At 32.5% G+C, this 11,161-nt stretch overlaps 1 long non-coding RNA gene across 3 annotated transcripts; it reads left to right on the plus strand.

Moving 5' to 3' along the window:
* Window positions 1–8,160: 8,160 nt before the first annotated feature.
* Window positions 8,161–10,527, plus strand: LOC134246249 (uncharacterized). 3 transcript variants are annotated; one of them, XR_009987601.1, is made up of 4 exons: window positions 8,161–8,299; window positions 8,783–8,903; window positions 9,527–9,597; window positions 10,049–10,527. It is a non-coding gene; the product is annotated as an uncharacterized LOC134246249 (long non-coding RNA). The 3 variants fall into 3 exon arrangements; XR_009987602.1 differs by having other exon boundaries at window positions 8,793–8,903; XR_009987600.1 differs by lacking the exon at window positions 8,161–8,299 and having other exon boundaries at window positions 8,387–8,903.
* Window positions 10,528–11,161: the final 634 nt, after the last annotated feature.

Raw genomic sequence — 11,161 nt, forward strand, 5'->3', positions numbered from 1 at the left:
TAGTATAAAGTGTGTATACTACACAGGTACAGTCAGGGATGTTGTTTATAAGTGACAGGTACAGTCAGGGATGTTGTTTATAAGGCACAGGTACAGTCAGGGATGTAGTATAAAGTGTGTATACTACACAGGTACAGTCAGGGATGTTGTTTTTAAGTCACAGGTACAGTCAGGGATGTAGTTTATAAGACACAGGTACAGTCGGGGATGTTGTTTATAAGACACAGGTACAATCAGGGATGTTGTTTATAAGACACAGGTTCAAGCAGGGATGTTGTTTATAAGACACAGGTACAGTCGAGGATGTTGTTTATAAGTCACAGGTACAGTCAGGGATGTTGTTTATAAGACACAGGTACAGTCAAGGATGTTGTTTATAAGTCACAGGTACAGTCAGAGATGTTGTTTATAAGGCACAGGTACAGTCAGGGATGTAGTATAAAGTGTGTATACTACACAGGTACAGTCAGGGATGTTGTTTATTAGACACAGGTACAGTCAGGGATGTTGTTTATAAGACACAGGTACAGTCAAGGATGTAGTATAAAGTGTGTATACTACACAGGTACAGTCAGGGATGTTGTTTATTAGACACAGGTACAGTCAGGGATGTTGTTTATAAGGCACAGGTACAGTCAGGGATGTAGTATAAAGTGTGTATACTACACAGGTACAGTCAGGGATGTTGTTTTTAAGTCACAGGTACAGTCAGGGATGTAGTTTATAAGACACAGGTACAGTCGGGGATGTTGTTTATAAGACACAGGTACAATCAGGGATGTTGTTTATAAGACACAGGTTCAAGCAGGGATGTTGTTTATAAGACACAGGTACAGTCGAGGATGTTGTTTATAAGTCACAGGTACAGTCAGGGATGTTGTTTATAAGACACAGGTACAGTCAGGGATGTAGTATAAAGTGTGTATACTACACAGGTACAGTCAGGGATGTTGTTTATTAGACACAGGTACAGTCAGGGATGTTGTTTATAAGTCACAGGTACAGTCAGGGATGTTGTTTATAAGACACAGGTACAGTCAAGGATGTTGTTTATAAGTCACAGGTACAGTCAGAGATGTTGTTTATAAGGCACAGGTACAGTCAGGGATGTAGTATAAAGTGTGTATACTACACAGGTACAGTCAGGGATGTTGTTTATTAGACACAGGTACAGTCAGGGATGTTGTTTATAAGACACAGGTACAGTCAAGGATGTAGTATAAAGTTTGTATACTACACAGGTACAGTCAGGGATGTTGTTTATTAGACACAGGTACAGTCAGGGATGTTGTTTATAAGGCACAGGTACAGTCAGGGATGTAGTATAAAGTGTGTATACTACACAGGTACAGTCAGGGATGTTGTTTTTAAGTCACAGGTACAGTCAGGGATGTAGTTTATAAGACACAGGTACAGTCGGGGATGTTGTTTATAAGACACAGGTACAATCAGGGATGTTGTTTATAAGACACAGGTTCAAGCAGGGATGTTGTTTATAAGACACAGGTACAGTCGAGGATGTTGTTTATAAGTCACAGGTACAGTCAGGGATGTTGTTTATAAGACACAGGTACAGTCAGGGATGTAGTATAAAGTGTGTATACTACACAGGTACAGTCAGGGATGTTGTTTATTAGACACAGGTACAGTCAGAGATGTTGTTTATAAGGCACAGGTACAGTCAGAGATGTTGTTTATAAGGCTCAGGTACAGTCAGGGATGTTGTTTACTCAGTATAAGTCACAGTTACAGTCAGGGATGTAGAATATAGTGTATATACTACACAGGTACAGTCATTATAAAGCACCGCATTTCCATTAATATGAACTTAAATAATTTTGCTACCATACCTGTATATTTCAGGTTTCTGCAATCATACCGGTAATCGACCTAGCGACCGAGCAAGAGGTCAATGGTAGGTCCATGTATTTGTTAAAGAATTTATTTCTAACTTATCTTTACAACTTTGCAACCTGTGGCCTAGTAAATATCGTGTACTTTGTAAATTTATAACTAAATAATAGTTTTGACAGGAGTTTCATTTCAATTCATTGGAGGCTTTTCCCGGGGTGCATTTGAGATGCTTATTTTAAAAAACATTGAAAACGCATGTATGAGCCTTATTCTACCTGCATATATACAAGATTTAAGTTACACAAGATTCTATCAATCATTTTATATGTTTTAGTTGACACTACTTGCGTGGTTTATGATTCATCATTAGCATTGAGCACGTATAGGATATTCAAATTATGCCCCCAGCTCCCCCCCCCCCTCTCCCCCAAAATGATATATCTAGTTCATATTGATCTCTGATCACAGATTTAAAGCTATAATTTTACATCTGTAAAAAGATCCTTCAGTCAAAACTGCTGACCTCGTTTGTCTCGGTATCTTATAAACATTAATATTTTGACATGCGCGGATCTGGAGCCCCCCCCCCCCCAACCCCTTAGAATTTGCAGAGTAAATGTGACTTTAGAACCACCCCCTAAAAAACGCAGAACCTCCTCAAAAACACATTATTATCTATTTGAAATTGGTATGACTTGGAAAGTCTCCGTATGAAGTTTTAAAAGTCAAAGACTATCAGTGAATTATAAGGATCACATCCCTGGCAGGGTTTTAATAGTGGATGTTGTTAATCAATTTCGGTTGCTGAAAAAAATGTGTTTGCACGGCACATGTCAGTCGCAGTTGCTGTTTAAAAAATCACAGATACAAGTACAGTCCTAGATATAAAGTGTGGCCTAGATGTTACTTTTTAGAGATATCAGCGATCTATACAATAGATAGGTAAAGTCAAGTTTATACTTAATTTCCTCGATATAAATTATGTACTTCACTTAGCCATTTATTACTAATCATTTGGCGATCATAGCCTTTCTTAAAGAATATTTAATTCACAGTGGGGAATTCAGCAATTTCGTAGCGGTTCCCCCGGGGGGGGGGGGGGGGGGCAATAAAAGGTAAAAAGGTAAGTGATCTGGGCGCTGCACTGAAGCCCCAATTAGTTCTAGAGCAAGGCCCTGGTGGGGGTCCGGGGGAGGAACCCCATGAAGCTGACAAACTTTACAAATAAGAGGTGTTTTCCTTGATTTTAGGATAAAAGACATAATTATATATATATATATATATATATAAGTTTTACATACAAAAAATTCAAACAGAACGGGGGGGGGGGGGGGCATGTCCGGCGCGCCGGCCCTGGATCCGCCTTTGATTAAAATCAGAAATATACTATATACATTACCTATTTTTCATTCAAAATAATTTGTAATTAACTACATATACTCTGCGTTGATGGCGTATCAATCCGGAAATTTTTGCTCTGACTATTAGTGAACAGGTACAGTCGTGGATGTCCGGTACCAGCAGTGCCGAGTACAGTCGCGGATGTAGGCTGACAGACCCCACTCGAATTTACTTGTACCCGATGACGCTGTCATACAGAAGCTAAAAAAAATTTCTCTTTGATAGAAAGCTCGATCTGTGAACGTACCTGAAAAGTTACTGAATAGAAAGATGTAAATCCCCACGGTTGCGAGAATAAAGGTAATTGGGACAAGAGCTGAAAAAAAGACGAATAACTACAAAAGACCAACTGAATCAAAGCAAACTAAGGTAGTTATCTTTTTAAGTAACAATTCTAGTGTTTCAGTGTTTTGTTGTATAACAAGTTTTCATTGATTTTGATATACTTACATTGATACATATATGGTGAACTTAATTGTAATATATGAATTTATGTATTCACTTTATGAATGAGAAAAAGTCAAATTTACGTTCAAATGTACATATGGAAACTATTCTTGGATTTACTCATGAAAATATCGATACATGTAGTAGAAATCATGGGTTACATTAAACGTGAAAGCTTGGTAGATAGACTAGTAAGCAAGTTGATCGGTTAATTAAATTATGATTTAAAGAGAGTAATTTCGAAGTGCACACTTTAGCTTAACTTTTCGTATGTTAAAAAGTACAATACGAGTATATCACAGGAATGCACAAAAGGTTTACATTCTTCCTTAACAATGAAAAATGAATAGTTCAAGAATAAATGATGCAAACATTGATTTGTATGTATTAATTAAAGGCAATGGTATTGGGTCTACTTTTGCTTTCCGATGGAGAAACAGAATCTTTGTCACAAAGAGAGACGTGCACAGAAAATTAAAAGTTAAGTCTATGGCAGAAAAGATTTATGAACAATAAACCGAGGAACATAAAACTAATTTATTGCATATATTGCAGGAAAATTTAAAAAATAATCAATATTTTACCAGATGTAAGCTGCAGATAAAAGTTTTTAAAAGTTAAATAAATGAGCATGAAGTAATTGCCTAATTATTAAAAAAAAATAGTATAGGGACAGTTTTTTCCAAGTTTTAAGTGAAAAATCTGCCCTCAGTTGTAAAGAACATACGCATCAGTGCAGTGACCACCAAACTGCAGTAGTAGTCTCTTTGCTCCGTATTTCTTCTCCCAACCACTTCTATAACAATAAAGAGTGACAATTTTTCACTTATTCTTTAAATATACATCTTTTTTATTATGAAGTCGAATTTGTCCATTCACAGTATTTTTAATTGTGTTTCTAATTTACATGTAGAATTATTATTCTGATTTACAATCACATTTAAAAGGAAAATTAAAACATTATAATCACCATTTCTTGATGGCATTCTTCTGCTTAGCAGAAATTCAGGTCTGTAACTATCTTGGTCTATAAGTTACATATATCATATGATGTTCATATAAATACATGTATGGAACAGTTCTATAAATTATGTGTTTACCTCTAATCATAGTTCCAATAGTTAATAAATCAAATATCTATTTTATTTTTCAGTAACCTTTTATTATTATTCAAGATAAATTATAATTTACTTTGATAATTAAAAATACTTAAAAATATTATTCTATATTTTTGTTGGTTTGGTTTGAACATATTTTATTGCACAAAATATATACAATGGGATTGGGCACAAGTTCTAAAAACTTAAATGGCCCTCTTCCTACATGAGATATTATAACAGGATGAATTAGAAGTGTTCAACAGTTTGTAAAAAATAAATAACAAGTAAATTAAATTAAATAAACTCTCATTGTGGACATATATAGACTGCTACATTATTGTTTATACAAATAGTTCTAAAAAATGTGCACAATCAGTTAAATCTACCAGAATGCTGAATATAAGAATGTACAATAGAAAATAGATATTCATTTTCAGCAATACTGAGTGATGTATCCCCCCAGAGTAAAGTCTGAATGTCAACAATATGGACTTTATTAAATCTCAAGAACTTAACGAAAAACTCTTTCCTGGCCTCGTTGAAGTTAGGGCACGAGAAAAAATACTGATGTGTATTTTCTACCTTACCGCAGGAACATAGTGGACTAGATATTACATTACATCTATAAAGATCAGCGTTTAGCACGCAATTGTGCAGAAGCCGTGTATGCAGTATATTGTTGCGTCTTTTACCAAACTTAAAATATGGCGGAACTTCTGTTATTTTTTGTTTACATTACATCTATAAAGATCAGCGTTTAGCACGCAATTGTGCAGAAGCCGTGTATGCAGTATATTGTTGCGTCTTTTACCAAAATTAAAATATGGCGGAACTTCTGTTATTTTTTGTTTAATTTTACTTTTGAAAACAGACAAAGAGCTCGAAAGTCTGGTATTTAGCGGTAAGGAATTCCGCTTTTTTTTTTTAATTAAAGCAAAAAACATTGTTAAAATAAACTTCTTAATTTACTCAAATTGCAAATGTCATCAGCGCCAGTCCACAGATAAACTAATCATCTTAAAATGAATCGTTTTACTACTCTACATAGAAGTTAATGTTTATAATTTTAAGTTTTATACAAAACATGCGTTATTATTTGACTTTTCTGACGTCATTTTATTAAATTTTATAACATTAAACAAATGAAATTAGTTGTTTATCAAGATATTTAATAAAAAAAAAATTCTAAAATATCAAATTAAAGATAAAAAAAAAATCAATGAAGCAGTTTTAGCAGAGTCACTTGTTTCAATAAACTCGTCAAAATCCCAACCACCAAGTGGAAAAGTAGAATAACCCTCTTGATATGGTATGCATGGATCCCTAAAAATTTCTTTCTAGGAATATATCGGAAAAATATCGCAGTGTTTTTATGAGACATAAATCAGATATATTTTTTCACTGCAATATCTATTATTCATTGTGCTTAAATTTTTCAACCGTCTCTTTTTATGCTTGCTCTCTATGCGGACCGGGATTATAATATATTATTTTGGGGTAGAAATTCGACTTTTCGACTCGGCCAGCAAAGATGTAATCCTGTTAACGGAAACAGAAAAAAATGAGCATGTCATTCCTGGTTCGGTAGATAAAAAATCGTACATGATTATATGATTATAATAAAGAGTTTTTAGGTGCCTCTCCGCTGAACTTGTGAGATTCTGGGTTCATATGATTCGGAGTTGGATACCTTGTGTTAGGATGTACAGTTATACTATGCTTTTCTTAAAGTATGAATTTAAGTGCAACTTAACATATCGTAAATGGGGTTTTAAAGAACAGAGAATATCACGTACATTTAGAGGAATGAAAGGCAATGATATGCACTAGCTATATACATTGCTCTTACAGTAATTGATAACATGTATTTAGTCAATTTTAGTTCGTAACATTTTATTACCATTCTGTAAAGGCGTTGATTCCGTTCTTCTTCTTAGCAGCATCTCTTGCGTCCCACGCCCTGTCCTCAACTGGTCTATAAGTTACATGTACATAAATTGTATTAATGTTGCTATAATATGCATGCTAAATTTTCCAAGTTGAGCAATACATCATACATAATATAACTTAAAAATGGCTTACCTTCTTGCATCCGATGATCTAAAAAATCGTCCGTTTCTGTCTGACTAACTATAGGTGTAACATCTCGAATTTGAAGTCTGCATAATGGACACGATCCTCTCAATCGTAACCACTTTTCGATACATTTTTCGTGAAATTCTGCATAAAAAAATTTTACTGCGTTTTAAGGCTGAAAAACACCGAGGAATTCTCTCATTAGTAAAGAATTAAAACACAATATCACTACACTGACAACAATGAATGATTCTAAAAAGAAAAAAATAACAAGTTGTGGCATGTTTTATTAGATTCTGTGAGGAAGTCAGAGAATCCAATAGATTAGTCATCTAGGATTTAACATTTTAAAAGATGTGTTTATGCTGTCTAATTTCAAATTTTGAGATATATGAAGGCACTTTTTAATTATTAGATTTTTACCTTTAAGGGCGTTAAAGCAAAAACAGAACAGAACGACTGGAGCCACACCTCTCATCTGAGCATTTTGGCTAGGAAAAATCAGATAAAGTTCAATATTGACTGAATCCCCTTGACATAATTTTGTGACAAGTTTAATTGATATTGTCTGAGTGATTCTTAAAAGACGATGAAACCTGAAAAACTGCGAGGACTTAAATGGACAGAAAAATAAGTCGAGAATTAAAGTTTCATGTTTTGTTTCCATAATATAAACCCTTAATATTTAACCGTTTTTTCATGGTACAGTGTGAATTTAAAACGGTCTATCCGGGATAAAATAAATAAAATCGAAGTCAAGGATAAGTTTTCTTGAATACACAGGAAAAATGTCCACATGTGTAAAACATGTGTTTGGTTTCACATGTGTTCAACACATGTTTTTCACATGTAAAACATGTGTGTAAATAAACATATGAAAAATATGTGTTTTATTTATATGTAAAACATATATAATATACACATGTAATACACCTGTGAGATTATATATATGTTAAACACATGTTTTTCACCACACATGTATAACACGTATTATATATATGTAATATATGTGTGTGAAAATACAGATGAATTATACTTGTTTAATTTATATAAAATATATGTGTATTCATATACACATGTTATACACATGTTTAAGTTTTATCTCATAAGTGTGTACAAAAGAATTTGTAAATGTTAGTAATTACTCATGTAAAGTTTTACTTTGTTTACCCCCCCCCCCCTTCCCTTCTAAAAAAACTTTCACAATTTTTTTTTCTGTAAAAATGCATTAATCAGACAAAATTGATAAAGAATAAATTCATTTTCTTTTCATTTTAAATCTTTTGGGCTTGGCTTACTTCTTGAGTAAAATTAAAATAATTCCGTATTTGTCTCCGGGCCGGTTTTGTCTTTTATCGGATGAAAATGTACGTCATTTTTGACGTCACTGCTGAAGCAGACGTGCTTGGTGTATTGGAAAGGTAAGTGATCTCCAAACATTTTTTTAACGACTTTTAATTCATATTGTTTAAATATCATTTTATTATAGTTACAGGTGCGTATGAACTTTCTATGTACATGTAATACTCCTATCATTGTGACTTGTCATGCATTTCGTAAACCTAACGATAGTGATCTGTAAGTAATTTTGGAGAAAAATGTTTCTGAATGAATGTAAGCGGTTACATGTTAGGCTAAAGGCATAACTATTTTTTATAATTTGTATACAGGTAAGTAATTTTGGATAAATTTGTTTCTGAGTGAACGTAAATATTACATGTTAGGCTATTTTTTAAAGGCATTAGGCCCAATTGGTTTTCCTTTTGTTACGTACTGATATGAAAGTGAAAGTAGAAACCTTGAAACCATTGTGACTGTCAGTTGGTGTTTATGTATGTTGAAATGGCTGTCAAGTCGATTCTTTCATCAACTTAATAACAAGTGTTTGTTTTTATGGCCTATAGATGCATGCAGTAACTTGAGTTCAGTGTCACAGTGCTGCGTCTAAAAATCCCAAAGCTGATAAGACTGGCGATTGATCCTAAAGCTGATTTGACAGATGATTGCATCATCGCAATATTAAAGGTAAAAATAAATACTTGCAATAAAAAATCAAAGTAAACATCTGTAATGACTCCTTCGTGACAAAATATTTCTTAATAATTTCTTTTTGTTCCTTTATAATTCTACATTATATTGTTTGCACAACTTTATAAAAAATAAGTCCAACTCAGTACTACAATAATTTTATTCTATATTATAAAACAGTTTTAATCTAGTGCACTTTTAAAATATGGAAAGTATGAATAGAATTTGCTGGCTTTAAAAGCTATGAAACTGGTACATGTACTGTAAATGACTTCGGGGAGGGGGGGGGGGGGTAATTGAATTTTTGAATTTCAGTTAAAAATTAATAATAACAGTGACATCCAACATTCAAGGTACAAGTACATGTGCATATGTGTTGATTGTTGAAAGTACATCAGCTAGCTAATCCATCGGATATTTACATCTATCATGTGCCTGACATTTATAATTTTTTTTCCAACACTAGAGAACATAGTTTCTGGTAAAATGTAAGATATTAATTAAGACTATTTAGAACCTACAAACATGTACTCTCTCTTTTTTGTAGCTGTAGTTTTGTAGTTTAATTAAGTTTTAGTTATGCTTAGAAGATATCTACTGCATGAATATTTGTTTTACAGGTTCAATATACAGTCAGTGTCTCATAAGAATAAATCCCAAGATCCAAGACTTGCTTAAAAGCTTAATTAAGGTAACTACACACTGTTAAATAAACTTTGTTATATTCTTCCCAACAACGTTTGGGATATCCTGGAATCACACTGTCTGTTTTTCTGCCTGTCTACTTCTCTTGTATTTTTTGTCCAAAAATAAAATATATTTGTGTCAGAATCTTCTTAATTTTTGGCAATATGAATTAGTAATACTGTTTGAACATTCCGAATTTAATTGTCAAAATAAAAAAAAAATGTTTTTAATGACTTTATTATGAAACATATCTTCCAACAGTGTAATTGTCTTGCAAATTACATCATAGGATTCCACAAAACACCTAGTATAACATATATAACATTAGTTTTATCTCGTATCATATCTGTGTTGGTGAATTGGGCATACATTTGTTTGCTGAACTTTAATATTACTTGTAGAATTGATTTTGTAATTTAAGAATTGTTTTATTTTTACTTTTGAAATTTTTGTAGAGACCATTCTGTGCCACAAAGAAATTGTTCAGGAAAGGGAGAAATGGTGGATTTGCATTTTGGGTACAGTTCAAACAGAGTTCAAAAAGGTCAAACTCATGGAACAACTGAAGAAAACTGAAAGATACAGAAGGAAAAAGAACAAGAAAATATATGAAATAATTATGAAATTGGCAGGATGTACACAATCTTGTCTGCATTTGACCTGTAAAGATTTAATTTCCATTCTTATTTGTATGCTGTAATATCAAATAACTTGATTTTTCATAAATTTACAATAGAGAATACATGACAAATGTTATATTTCAATTTTGATTTGGTGTCATTTCCTGTCAAATCATATTTATAAACAAGTACATGGACTAATTATGTTATTCATTTGTACATGTATGCATGTTTAACTATTTAATCATTTTGTGGAAATCTTATAATTTGTACTCAACTTAGAATATGTAAAATACATGTATCGACAAATGCTACTGACTTGTTTGTATACTTTCCTGTTTTGAAAGTACACTGAAAAATAAGTTATTTCTCTTGATGAAAATAATTTATCAAAAAAGTTGTGTAAGCATTTTAAGATATTTATTTTCAAATATTTAACCCATGAAGATAGATCATTGAAATGTAATGGATTTTCATCTAAAGCAGAAATATCTGATTTTTAAATGTGTACAAGAATGTGTTTTTCCTTCTGATAAATATTGAAAGAGAACACATGTAACTATTTCATATGATTTACATATGCTGCCCTTTTCATATGATTCACATATGTGGACAGGCATGAAAAAAGTATAAAAATGATAATAAGTACAACAGTAATATTATACACGTATAATTCACATATAAAGTATAACATATATAAAACACATGTTTAACACATGTTTCATATGTATAAATATGCAATGTGTTTATTTTTTCACATGTTTAACACATGTGAAACATATGTTTAACATGTGTAAAAATAAACACCCTATACATGTGTGCTCTTTTTATGTGTTTTACATGTGTAAAAAATATATGTTAAACACATGTTTAACATATGTTTAACACATGTGGACATTTTTCCTGTGTATCAATATAGATATAAGGGGTGACGTGTTTTACATCGTC

Source organism: Saccostrea cucullata, unplaced genomic scaffold, assembly GCF_032062105.1.
Source record: "Saccostrea cucullata isolate Sc308-1 unplaced genomic scaffold, CSIRO_AGI_Scuc_v1 ctg2178, whole genome shotgun sequence".
NCBI classification, from domain to species: Eukaryota; Metazoa; Mollusca; class Bivalvia; order Ostreida; family Ostreidae; genus Saccostrea; species Saccostrea cuccullata.